At 46.3% G+C, this 12,551-nt stretch overlaps 2 non-coding genes across 2 annotated transcripts; both read left to right on the top strand.

Moving 5' to 3' along the window:
• Positions 1–314: 314 nt before the first annotated feature.
• Positions 315–387, top strand: TRNAT-CGU (transfer RNA threonine (anticodon CGU)). Its single transcript has one exon. It is a non-coding gene; the product is annotated as a tRNA-Thr (tRNA).
• Positions 388–770: 383 nt separating this feature from the next.
• On the top strand, positions 771–843 carry TRNAT-CGU (transfer RNA threonine (anticodon CGU)). The gene has a single exon. It is a non-coding gene; the product is annotated as a tRNA-Thr (tRNA).
• Positions 844–12,551: the final 11,708 nt, after the last annotated feature.

Below are 12,551 nucleotides of genomic sequence, written 5' to 3'. Positions count from 1 at the left end.
CTCTCTTTTTTTATTTTCGACAGTTTCGACCAGAGTCTGGCCCGAAACTGTCGAAATAAACGCTTTCATTGTTACCATCCTCACGAATGATTATCTACTTGACTATTTTTAACGCTATATATATATATATATATTTAGAAGTAGGAGCGACAGTCAGCGCCATCTATAAGCATAATAAGTTCACGTGCTACGTGACGCCAAACATGCGCATAAGAGTGTTTTCACACTCGTTGTTTGGCTTATAGATGGCGCTGACTGTCGCTCCTACTTCTAAATTCACAGATAAACCCAAAAAAGTGGATGGAGGGAGTGCCGCTGTAATAGCTCAGTGGTTAGAGCATCGAACGCGTAATTCGAAGGTCGTAGGTTCGATTCCTGCTTACAGTTGGTAATTTTTTCATCCACTTTTCTTTCTTCTTATTTACATTCCATTAATGTTAATAACTTCCCCTGTACATTCCTTGGCATTACTGTCTGTTATATCTCATTATTATTGTGTTAAAAACACGGAAAAACGAGCCCTTAGGTATACACTTCTTTCCCTTATTTCATTGAACGAGGGTCTCGTACTGGCAGGCTTGGTGTGTTTAGGTTGTATAAGAGGGACAATTAATCAGCTGCCCGCTCATAATAAGTTCACGTGCTACGTGACGCCAAACATGCGCATAAGAGTGTTTTCACACTCGTTGTTTGGCTTATAGATGGCGCTGACTGTCGCTCCTACTTCTAAATTCACAGATAAACCCAAAAAAGTGGATGGAGGGAGTGCCGCTGTAATAGCTCAGTGGTTAGAGCATCGAACGCGTAATTCGAAGGTCGTAGGTTCGATTCCTGCTTACAGTTGGTAATTTTTTCATCCACTTTTCTTTCTTCTTATTTACATTCCATTAATGTTAATAACTTCCCCTGTACATTCCTTGGCATTACTGTCTGTTATATCTCATTATTATTGTGTTAAAAACACGGAAAAACGAGCCCTTAGGTATACACTTCTTTCCCTTATATATATATATATATATATATATATATATATATATATATATATATATATAGTATATATATATATATATATATATATATATATATATATATATATATATATATATATAGAGAGAGAGAGAGAGAGAGAGAGAGAGCGAGGCAGAGTCCCCAAGAGATTTTTGGTTGAAAAAAAAATTATACTGTTGTGGCGCCCACTCAAAGCTTGCTTCCTTTTGTTTTGCTGCGCCTAATAAAAAATGTATATAAGAGTATTTTTTTTTGTGCTTTGAGCTTCGAAATTGCATTCACGCTAATACAGAGGTTCTATTGAGTTTCTCTCTATAGTAATTCCCAACTTCTTGAGTTAAACTGACATCTACGTTTCCTTTTTCGAAAGCAATAAAAAATTTTAATTTTAACTTTTTCTTTTTGAAGTTAGCTCGAACTCTCGCTAAGCAATCCTAATATTAGTGTGGTTTAAGGAATGTGTATATTTTGTCTAGGGAAATAGACTTCACATGTTTTAGAACAGAGTTGTTAGATCAGAGAACCTAAAGAATTTGTCGCATTTTTGACCGTATTTTTTATACCCATGCGATCCAAGTAAAACTTTTCGTGATATGGCGTCTGACAGAAGACGTAATTGCCAAATCGTGAAAAAGAAGGTCTACTAAAGTGATTTTTTTTTTGTTTCAGAAAGAAAGTAATATTTTAATTTGGCCCTTGAAACGCTTCCGGCATTTCGTTTTGTTGCCACTTCGCCGCAAAAAGCATGTCACCCTTGCACCTGACAGACGTCTCAGACGGCGGCAAGGTTCGAGAGATATCTCAGCCGATTCTGAGCGCTCAAAAATCATGTGGCCTTGATGTCAGGGCATGGCCTCCGAGATTGCGGGCGTGCGGCGTGTTTCTTCCTCTCCGGGCGTCCCGATGCCACGGAGAGAGCGTGTTTTCAGAGGTGGGCGTGGCCCGCTCTTTTCTCCGCACCACGGCGCTCCCACAGAGGATCGAAAAGGCTCCCGCTCTGTTGGCGCAGCTTGCATGTGGCAAAAAAAAAAAAAAAAATGTTTTGCGCTTTTATACAACCTCGCGCTCATTTGGAAATGTCAGGTCAAGGTGCACGAGAGGCAAAATCAATGCTGGGGCGTACATATTTTCAAATGGACTTTTATTTGCTGTAGATTCGCGCCGCCCATGTTAGAGAACTTATAATTGCACGCCTCTGCAAAAGATTCGCATGTGCTGGAAAATCACCATACTTCGAAGTTGGCGGGCTGTATATTATGGTGGGCACTGGCGAAGAAGAAAAAATGACACCCCGATCCACAAGCAAAGTCAGTAGGGTGCCGCATTATACGCTCCCGGGTTACACTCGATTAAATGGCTTCCTTTTTGTTTGCTTTCATGGAACTAGCGCTGCTTTTCATTGTAGCGCCGTTTCAAGAATTCTTGCAGAAGCGCTGATGTAATCACAACTGCGCAGTGGTCACAGTGCGATTGGTCGCCCATTCACACTGTGAGTTTTACGGTGTTCAGTAGATACGTTGGGCAATGTAGGAACGACCATCGAAATGTTTTGCTTGTTCAAGGAGTACGCAACACGCGTTCAGAATTTGATTTACCTGGTATGAAACACTGCGCGCAACATAGCAGTGACAATTTGCACCTTTTTGTCTTCAGTAGTCTAGCTCGACGAATTCTTAGTTTTCGTCAGAAAGACGCCGTTCTGCTGCATGAGTCACCTTTTGATTTGGATGCAGTCGAGAGTAGAGTAAATGTACATGATACTGATAATGTCATTGTGCTACCAAAACATGATCAAAATACAGATGACGAAAAAGGAGACGATGACAACTCGGGCACTTTCACCGTGAAATATGTGGAGAGTAAACGTAATCGAAACTTTTTACAATATTCCGGCAAAATTGCTTATCACCTTGCTTCAGTGTCATGACCATTCGGTTGCCGACCTCATAAATATTCATACGTGATAAAATTTCAATACGATGTGTAGGCGACATCGTTAAACAATGATAGTAAGCCCTGATCTCACCCCTACCCGTCTCTAGAAAAGGATAATGCTAGAATGGCTCTATATGTCTCCAATCGAGGCATTTAGCGCCTAAACAAATCAAACCGCAATGAAAAAAAGCACTACTGCCACAGACGAATTGATCTCTCCTTACAATGATCTATGTCAGAAAAATTGAGCAGTTGTCATGCTTTTCTTCGTAAATTGGACCAAAATAAAGGCAGTAACAGAAAAAAATACTTGCCTTTAATCGGCAGCCAGAAGATTCTGGCGGTAATTCTTGCTCGTACGCAAAAAAAAAAAGAAAACATGCACCCATTGGAATTTCGTGCACTCTGCTTTCTGCCGCGGTCTCCGCTGCCACCAAGATGAATGGATGGATTGGTATGGCTGTACCCTTTAGATCGGGCGGTGGCTAACACCACCAAGCCGTAATACTTAGTGAACCAAAAACTCGATTTATTGTTTTTTCCTTTAAATAGTGAAGTTGAGGACTGGTACTTTGCGGTGAAGGGTTTAATTTTCACTCGTGCCTTGACTTTAGCCACCAATCAGATAACCTCCTGCTAGTTGATTCTACCCGCTTAGTCTGTTTTGCCCTCCATGTCCCTAACGCCAGTGCTTTGAAAATTTGAAAAACTATGCGCCATCCTCCTGAACTGTGGGGTGAAGCCCTTTACAGAACATTATCGAATGTTCGGCAGTTTCCTCCTGCTCTCCACATGCACTGCATACCGTGTATACCCCTTCGTATTTGGCCCGATATGTCTTGGTTCGCAATACTCCCGCCCTCGCCTCAAACAGTAGAGAACTACCCCGAGTATTATCATAGATCCTTTCCTTGGCAATTTACTGCTTAAAAGTTCGAGATATCTCCAGAATCCACAGTGAATGCGCCCTCTCGCGGCAGCCGGGCGTGCTCGGCAATGACGTCACGGCCGGGCTAGACTGCACCTGTGCGCACTTCTTTCCTTACGACCTTCTCAGCCGTCGTGAATATAATGGGAGAGTTTCTGAGCATGTTTCGCCACCCGTCGGCGGTAGGGACGTAGCGACCCTGACCTTACAGCTTCTCCACCGCGCACACGGCACAAGGGGGGGGGGGGGGAGGGGGAGTGCTTATGTTATAAGAAGGAAGAGAAAAGAAAAGTGAGCCCCGTAACTGTCTGCATCATAGTGCTACACCTTAACAGTAGCTCACAAGGGATGGGGGTGAGGAGGGATTAAGAGGATAGGAATAAAGGTGTAGAGAGAGAGAGAGAAAGAGAGATGCGCTAAGCCAGCTAGCGAGGACATATCGAGGGGATAGGAGAGACAGGAAAGATGGAAACACGGTCACAGGAGTCCAAGGACGGGGCACCACTTGCGAGAGCTCTTGTCAGCGTCAGGAGATGGTGTAGAGCAAGTCCATCCGGTCAGAGGTATACGCTGTCGTCGGAGGTCGGCGTCAGGAGATGACGTAGGGCGAGCCCAGTCGGCCAGAGCTACGCTGACGTCGGAAATCGCGAGGGCACAACCGGTCGGCACGGAATCCAGTGATCGAGGGAGCTTGTCGATGTTAAATTGTGGAATGAGGGTTCTCGACCAAAAGGAGGAGGGGGTTATTAAATGAACCAGGGATGGAGGAAGGATCGCCTACTTAAAAAAAAAAAAACTGATCTTACCAGACAGCTTGCCGCCTAATGTAGGTATGTATGTGCTCGTGGATAATACAAGCTGAAACTCAGTGAAAAGGCGGAACAATTGGCTAATGAGAGGCATAATTCAGAAGGCATAAAGCACTGGCAACGATCAGTGAGAAGAACAATGCTGCACCTGTTATGCAATCAGAGAGGAGTAAACACCTTTGGCCCTTGGTCTCGTCGGGCAACGACTTCGCAATTAAGAGAGCTCGCTCACAGAATGACGAGCGCGCCTTCCCTTTGCTAGCTGTTTTCTATTTTTTTTTTAATTTTCCCAATACATCCGGAGTGGTTTTCCGGGCTAAGAGCGGCGGTCTGCAGCCTGACAACTCTTTGAAACGCGTACGTGTGTTGTATGCATCTAATGGCTACGAAAACTGTGTATAAGGAGAAATACGGCAAAAAAAAAAAAACAGAGAGCGACGACCCTTGCTGCTGAATAACCCCTTCAGACGGCACACACAGAAAGTGGTTGTGTGCATTGCCAACGTGTTAACACCACCTGGAAATATTGATTCCGGAGACCACAGGCCCCTTTTGCATTCCCTTTGTATTGCAAGCCACGTCCATGAAGAGTGCGAACGAAGTACGCAGCTGCTTACGCTCGCAAGCTGCTTGCCCCGGAACCAAAACTCTAGTGCAAATAAGTTCTGCGCTATCCTTCGAGTTCCTAGAAAAACATGTTTAGAAATAGAAACTGACATTACAACGTTTCGGCAAGTTAGCAGCTTTTTTTTTTCTTAAAAAATCCGTATGAATTTTCTTGTGGCTTAGTGATACAAGCATGTTGTTGTCAATTTCCTTTTATCTCCTTTGTGCATGCCTTGCTTTATTCTGGGATTGACCCACCACGGCTGCATTTCACTCGGTCAGTGTTCAGGTTTGTCAGTGTTCAGCCTACAGCGATTTCTCGAGTCGAGAAGGCAGTCGCACAACCTTCAGTACGCGCAATACGGACATGGATATAAATTAGCTGTGCGAAGGTGTCTTGCTGTGTTCCGTCTCGGGCGCTCGATCACTGTGGTTCGCACATTGCAAGTCCCGTTCGGAGAAAACACTCGGTGTTTTCTGACCAATTCCCAAACAATACTGAGCTGTGCGCCAAGTGACAAAAAAAAAAAAACTCCCAAGCATTTCCCCGAGGGTGAACATGGTTAAGTGCGAATACACGGGGTGATGCTATGAGGGGTATTTATTAATTCGCACTATTATATTTATTAATCACACTATGGTGCCTTTATGGTGTAATGGTTCCCGGGAATCGCAATTTGATCACACGGGGGAGTTTACGTTAACTCACTGGCGAATGCCAACGGATTTTAACTTTACTCCCCCTCATGACCCGCTCTCGACAGGAGACTGAGAAAGAAGGCGGGCGCGCGAGAGAGAGGGGTGCGCGCGCAGCTGCAGCGAGCGAGGAGAGCGGAGAAGCGAGCGAAGGGGGAGGGGGACTATCAGCGTCGCGTCCGTGGCTTATTCGGTAGAGCGTCGCGCTGCGGCCCGCCAAGTTCTCTTTCTTTTAAAGATAGAGAGAAGACTGCGGACGCCGCCGACGGCGGCGGATGGTTTGGGGTCGCTTATAAAGTGTATTCACACTTAAAATATTGCGAGAGACAACCTCATCATCAACGACAAGTCTGCATCGATAGTCGTATGCAGCAGACACTTGCGCGATGAAGACTGTGTGCCTGCGTACCGCATAAGAAAGCTTATTCCCGACTCCGCGCCTACTCTTTTCGAGGACTATCCTTCCTACTTGATTTCAAGTGCATAGAAGCGTCGTAAAGATTCTGTTTCACGAGCTTCGCCCCTATGTGAAACATAAGAAAGCGAAAGGCGGAGATAAACGAAACAGATCGGGATGTTTCAACTTTACACGACGCTTTCGCCGAACAAGAAGCAGTAAGTGTTTGCACGCAAACAATAAACAGCGACGCTCATCGACTATGATAGGACTACTGCGCTCCCAAGTGTCGCACCATCGTTCAAAATGCAAGACGGTGCAACAATTACTGAAAAAAAAAACGTCCCGATATTATCGCGGTAGCAAGCACCACGCATGTGGTAAAAAAATCGCTACAGATGCACAGAAAGGGGAGAAAAAAAGCCGCGTTTCTTTTGCATCAAATAGAACGTGACGCAAGGAAGCATTGATTGATTTGTGGGGTTTAACGTCCCAAAACCACTATATGATTATGAGAGACGCCGTAGTGGAGGGCTCCGGAAATTTTGACCACCTGGGGTTCTTTAACGTGCACCCAAATCTGAGCACACGGGCCTCGACATTTCCGCCTCCATCGGAAATGCAGCCGCCGCAGCCGGGATTTGAACCCGCGACCTGCGGGTCAGCAGCCGAGTACCTTAGCCACTAGACCACCGCGGCGGGGCGACGCAAGGAAGCATTCAGCGCACCCAGACGAACTTGTAATGGGTGTGTGATATGGAGCTTTCAGTCACAAAAAGGCTACGGTCATGCGCGCATTGCGGGGCTTGTGACAGTGCCAGCGAAGTGCACTTTTCAGGGGTGTATATACGGTCCAAGCCCAGCATCATCAGGTACGAGCAATGTCATAAACAGTTTGCGCGTCTTTAACGGTTAGGCGACTTGTTTTTCAACGCGCACTGAGTGGAGAAGTGCTCCCGAACTCATGTGCCCGAGTTGCGCGCACTGCACGGAGCGGCGGAAGAAGGTAGAGGGCACAGCCCCTTTCCCCCCTCATAGCAGCGGCGAGAGGAATGTACTGCACCCGATGCGAAGCAGCGAAGGCCGTAGAAGCGAGGGCGCAGGTGCAGTCTAGCCTACCGACGCCGAGAGGCGCATTTGACGCTTTTGATGCGTAGACGCGAGCATACACGTGCCAGTGGTTGGCACTAACCCGGCCGTGTACGCGTTGGTTTTGCTGCCGCCGCCTCGGAGGCCACGGTAAAGGCTAATGAATTCGCGTTACAACGTGAGCTTGCTCAGAGGGCCCAATGAGAAGTACGGACGCCGGAGAGCGGCTTGCAATATTGTTGGCCCATTGCGCTACAGGGCCGCCTGCACAGCCACTGAACACATGTCGGAAGAAATAACGCGCTATACACGTTCAGTAGCGAAGCTCCCTAGGATCTCACGATGTCCGTTGACGCCGTTTTCCTAGCTTCCCGTCAGACCGAAACACAGGTGCTACATACATACAGCGTTCATAGCGCGCATGTAGGTTTAAAATAGACCACGTGCTCTGTCCGTGCATCTCTGACCATCCGTCCGTCCATCGTCCTTGCGTCCGTCCGTCGGTCTGTGCATTCGTCCGTCCGTCCGTGCGTGCGTACGTCCATCAGTCTGTCTGTCCATTATACTAGTCGGCGACTTCGGCGTAGACATGGACCTTAAGACCCGGGGAAGCTTCGCTCCATCAGCCTTCACTTCAAGCATCTGCATTGATTATCTTGCAAACACGTGTATGTATGTATGTATGTATGTATGTATGTATGTATGTATGTATGTATGTATGTATGTATGTATGTATGTATGTATGTATGTATGTATGTATGTATGTATGTATGTATGTATGTATTTATGTATGTATGTATGTATGTATGTATGTATGCATGCATGCATGCATGTATTTATGTATGTATGTATGTTCGTGCACGTTTGTGTGCTGTTTTTTTTTTTCTGAAGCCAAGAAAGAAGGGACTCGGTTTCGAACTTCCAGCTCGAGCTCACTGACGGCACCAAATTTGTCTGCGGCTCCTGAAGAGTTTGTAGTTGACTTTTTTAATCCCTCCCCCCACACACAAAACGCTGACTTTCGACAGACAGGAAACGCGGTCGCAAAGCGATTTTATTGGCTCCTCCTCTGACGTCATGTGAGATGAAGCGGCGAGCGTTGCGGCTACAGCGAAACGGCGAGGATACGGCAAGTTAAGCTTTCGCTAAGAACGTGTTGCAAAGGCCCCTTAGGAAGTTTCGAGTGGCCCACCCAGAGGAGCGCTCACGGACGCTGCAATACTCTCCAAAGGCCGGGCCGTCTCACGACGGCAGTCTTGAATGCTCGCCCGTCGCTGCGTTCTTGCGTGCATCCTTTTTGAGTCTTCTGGAATCGTTTCCGACTCACTTCAAGCTGTTACAAAAAAGAAGAAGAAAAGGAGTGATACGATAAACGAGAATGCTTAAAGTCTATCACCTTTTATTCCCCTCACCCCATTCCCCAGCACAGGGCCGCCAGACGGTACTTCGAGCTTCAGAGTACATCGAACTTCATTTTTCCTCGCAGTAATAAACATTTTACACAAAAATGAACGAAAACGACTAGCTTGAAAAGACACTTTTTGTACATATAAAAAAATCCCTAAACAGGGCTTGTCTGCTCTAGCCGGCGTCTCAACGAGTGGACTTGACTTCTTCAAGGCTGGAACTGATTGAAGAGAACAAAGAAGACAAGCCTTGAAGAAGACCACTCCTCCTGTTGACACGTCGGCTCTAGCACACAAACCCTGTCTAGGGATTTTTTCAGCGCAAGCTTCCATCAGCCCTGGCCCGTTTGCTCAGATTTAGGTGCACATTAAAGAATCCCAGGTGGTCGAAATTTCCGGAGCCCTCCACTACGGCGTCTATCATAATCATATCGTGGTTTTGGGACGTTAAACCACACAAATCAATCAATCAATCAATCAATCAATCAATCAATCAAATCAGCTTCCATCAGCCTTGTCCTGGCATTTCTTTAGTATAATGTGACTTAGCCTATCTTTTTGTTTATTTAACTCTCTTTTGAAGTTCAAAGCGCCATGAATGAATGCGGTTAGCGCGAGGAATGATGAGATTTGGAAAGGCGGGTGGCAGGTGACACCTCAGTACAAAACTCTAATAACTTCCTGCAACGAGCAGCTTTGGGGAATGAAAGTTACTCATCAGCCTGTCAGACGCAACCTACTCTGTGAGAGACCATTGTTGTGAGAGACGACTGTAAAACAAACAAAAAAAACAACGACCTTTTTCATTCGTCTTTTTGAGACGCGAGGCGCTCTTGTATGTAACGAGAAAACAGTGTAGGAGAAAACAATTTCTTGCGGCTTTTCGTTTTCACCTTCAGATAGGACCGTGCTCCCATATTTTAAACAGACCGAGCTTCGCGTTCGTGCACCGAGGATTGCTAGTAATAATGGCGGCGAGAAAATGAAGTTGCAGAAATAAAAGAGTGGGACCAAGCTCGCTCACACATTTGCCGTTAAAATTTTCACAGCCTTCCAGCTAACGAAAAAAAAAAAGGCAAAGAAAACTTGCGCGCTGACAGCACGTCGGGCTGCTCACCTCCCCTCACTTATTTTTTTTTTTCTTTTTGATACCGCGCCCGTTCCGGAACGTCGTAACGATTCGCTTCTTTCCGAAGCGTGCAACACTTGCGCCTCGACGTAGCTCTGAACACGACCGGTTTTTTTTTTTTCGTTTTTTTCTCTTAGCCATGTACCGGAAAGAACGAAAAAGATCCAGCATATTTATGGCAGAGCAGAAAAAAAAAAAAACGTCTTTGAAGCCCGTCATTCACAAATATAAACACGCATGCACCTCTCACACCTTTGCGTGGGTTGTCGAGGAGGAAAAAGCGCCTGTTGCCCGCATCATTTTTATGCGTAGTACATGCAGCCCGAAATAAAAACAACGGGAGGCGTCGACGCGAAGGGCCATCACTCACACAGTTTTCACGGGAGTTGGTACATACGCTATAGCGATCGAGCTAAACGCACGAGCGATCCTCCGCTTCGACTTTGCATGTTGTTCGGCCGAGGGCACTTAGTCCGCCACCGGTATACCCCGCCGAGTATAACGACGGCCAGCACTCGTGACACGTCGCTGAGCCGAAGTTCGCGGGTTCGAGCCCGGGGTCGATGGAGGTGAAGCCCGTTTACTGCGTGTTAAATCTCAGTGCACGTTAAATAGCCCGAGATGGTCGAAATTTTCCGGAGCCCTCAGCTATATACGGCGTCCGTCATAATCACAGCGTGGTTTTGGCTCGTTTCATTATTCTTTTTGTTTTCTTTTTTCAATTATTGTGCTTATTTTTTATTATTTTTCATTTATTTTTTACTCATACTTGTCGAAGTCTACGTCTTCTTCTTTTATCCCTTCCTCATCTTCTTTCCCCTCTCTCCCATCTAATCTTTGCTTCCTCTCTTTCTTCCCTCCCCCCCCGAAAGAGTGATGAGCAGCAGGCGCTGTGCCCCTCCAGGTGGCAGTTGCCAGCTTGATCTCTCCCTCTTTCTTCTGTGTCCTTGTGTATCTATGTATGCAAATCAAATAATAATAATAATAATAATAATAATAATAATAACCCCGGATATTATTATTTTTGTTAGGCGCGCCAGCCAATGACGAGACGGTAATCGACCACTGTTGTTTTCGCTCTACGCAAGCAGACACTCGCTGGAAACCATAGCGTATGACAGCCCTGCTGCAAATTTATCCAAACGATGGGGGGGGGGGGACAGAGCTTACAACTTTCGAATTACCCTTGCGATGCACTACATACGGCGGCCGTTGTTTACGCATTCGCTTTCTAGAACATTTCTGCATGTGCAACAGAAAGCTTTAACCAACACCACTGTTATATAGAGCAATGGAGGCAACTGTGGAACATTCTTTCTTGTCAGATTGCGTCAAGAAGTCAATGAGCTATACGAACTAGCAGCTGACCAACAAAACCGCATGCTGTCTAGCATCAAACCTGTCCGGGTTGAGACCCTCGGAATAAAATGATCGGAAGAAAGGGATGGATCGAGGGGCGTGTTTCTTTGTTAGACACCACAATGTGGAGCCAACAATGACTAGAAGGAAAACATATGGGGCGTCATTTGTGGGGTTTTTTTTTTCGCCGTCCCCGTCATTTTTTTGCACAAAGTCAAAATCGTTCACATCTCCCCACGCGTTCTATATGTGTGTGAGCGAAAGCCTGCGAAGGCTGCACAGACGGGCGCACAAACAGAGATGAAACGCACCGCCTGTTTCTGTCGGTCGAAAGAAGCACGACTGGCGGATTGCGTCTCTCGGGCAACAAATGCGTACTTTGATAGAAAGGGCGCCGTCACTCAGAGGCGTACGTAGATTTTTTTTTTGGGGGGGGGATAATTTTTTAGAATTTTCATTTTCAGCTCTGTACGCCATAACGAAAAAAAATGGGGGGGGGGGAGAGGCACAGGAACGGTGTTCCACCCCTGGCCACGTCACTGCCGTCGCTATCCCGTCCGGGATCCGTAGATGCCTCCTATACGTTCTGTCCTCTGACAGCTCACTTGGCGTTAAATCCACAGCCAGCACGAGCACCACTTTTTCTCCCTGGAGCGGCCCTATAACACGGCTTCACTGACGTATTTCCGTCATGGATATGACGTCGTAAAGTGTACACTAAGTTGCACAGAAAAAAAAACTGTATAAAAAAGTTTTATCCCTGGGCGTTGAACATACAACTCCTCGCTCCGCAACGCGCGACACCACAAGGGGTATACGTTCTACAGCTTACTAATAGTGAAGAGAGAGAACAGGGAGGTCAACCAGAAAAGCATCCGGTTTGATACCAGGCATTGAGGGTAGGGGGGACGGGAAAGAAACATGACAAGGGAAACGAAGGGAAAGATAGACGCGCGAAAAAAAAAAAGAAAGAGAGCTACATCCTATTGAATACGCCACTACCACGCAAGAACCTCAATAAGACTGATTTTCTCTGCAAAGACAGATCGTGTTGGCTTTCGAACACTGTTCTCACAAGGGTCTATCGTCAAGGCGGGCTGTCTGTGCGCGTCGTAGTGAGGGCAGTGACGCAGAATGTGCTCTATCATTTCATCGCTGCCGCAATGATCGCAAGCAGCGCTGTCTAATT

Source organism: Rhipicephalus microplus, chromosome X (assembly GCF_043290135.1).
Source record: "Rhipicephalus microplus isolate Deutch F79 chromosome X, USDA_Rmic, whole genome shotgun sequence".
Taxonomy (NCBI): domain Eukaryota; kingdom Metazoa; phylum Arthropoda; class Arachnida; order Ixodida; family Ixodidae; genus Rhipicephalus; species Rhipicephalus microplus.
The sequence above is the reverse complement of the archived record's forward strand: the minus strand, read 5'-3'. Positions and strand labels throughout refer to the sequence as shown.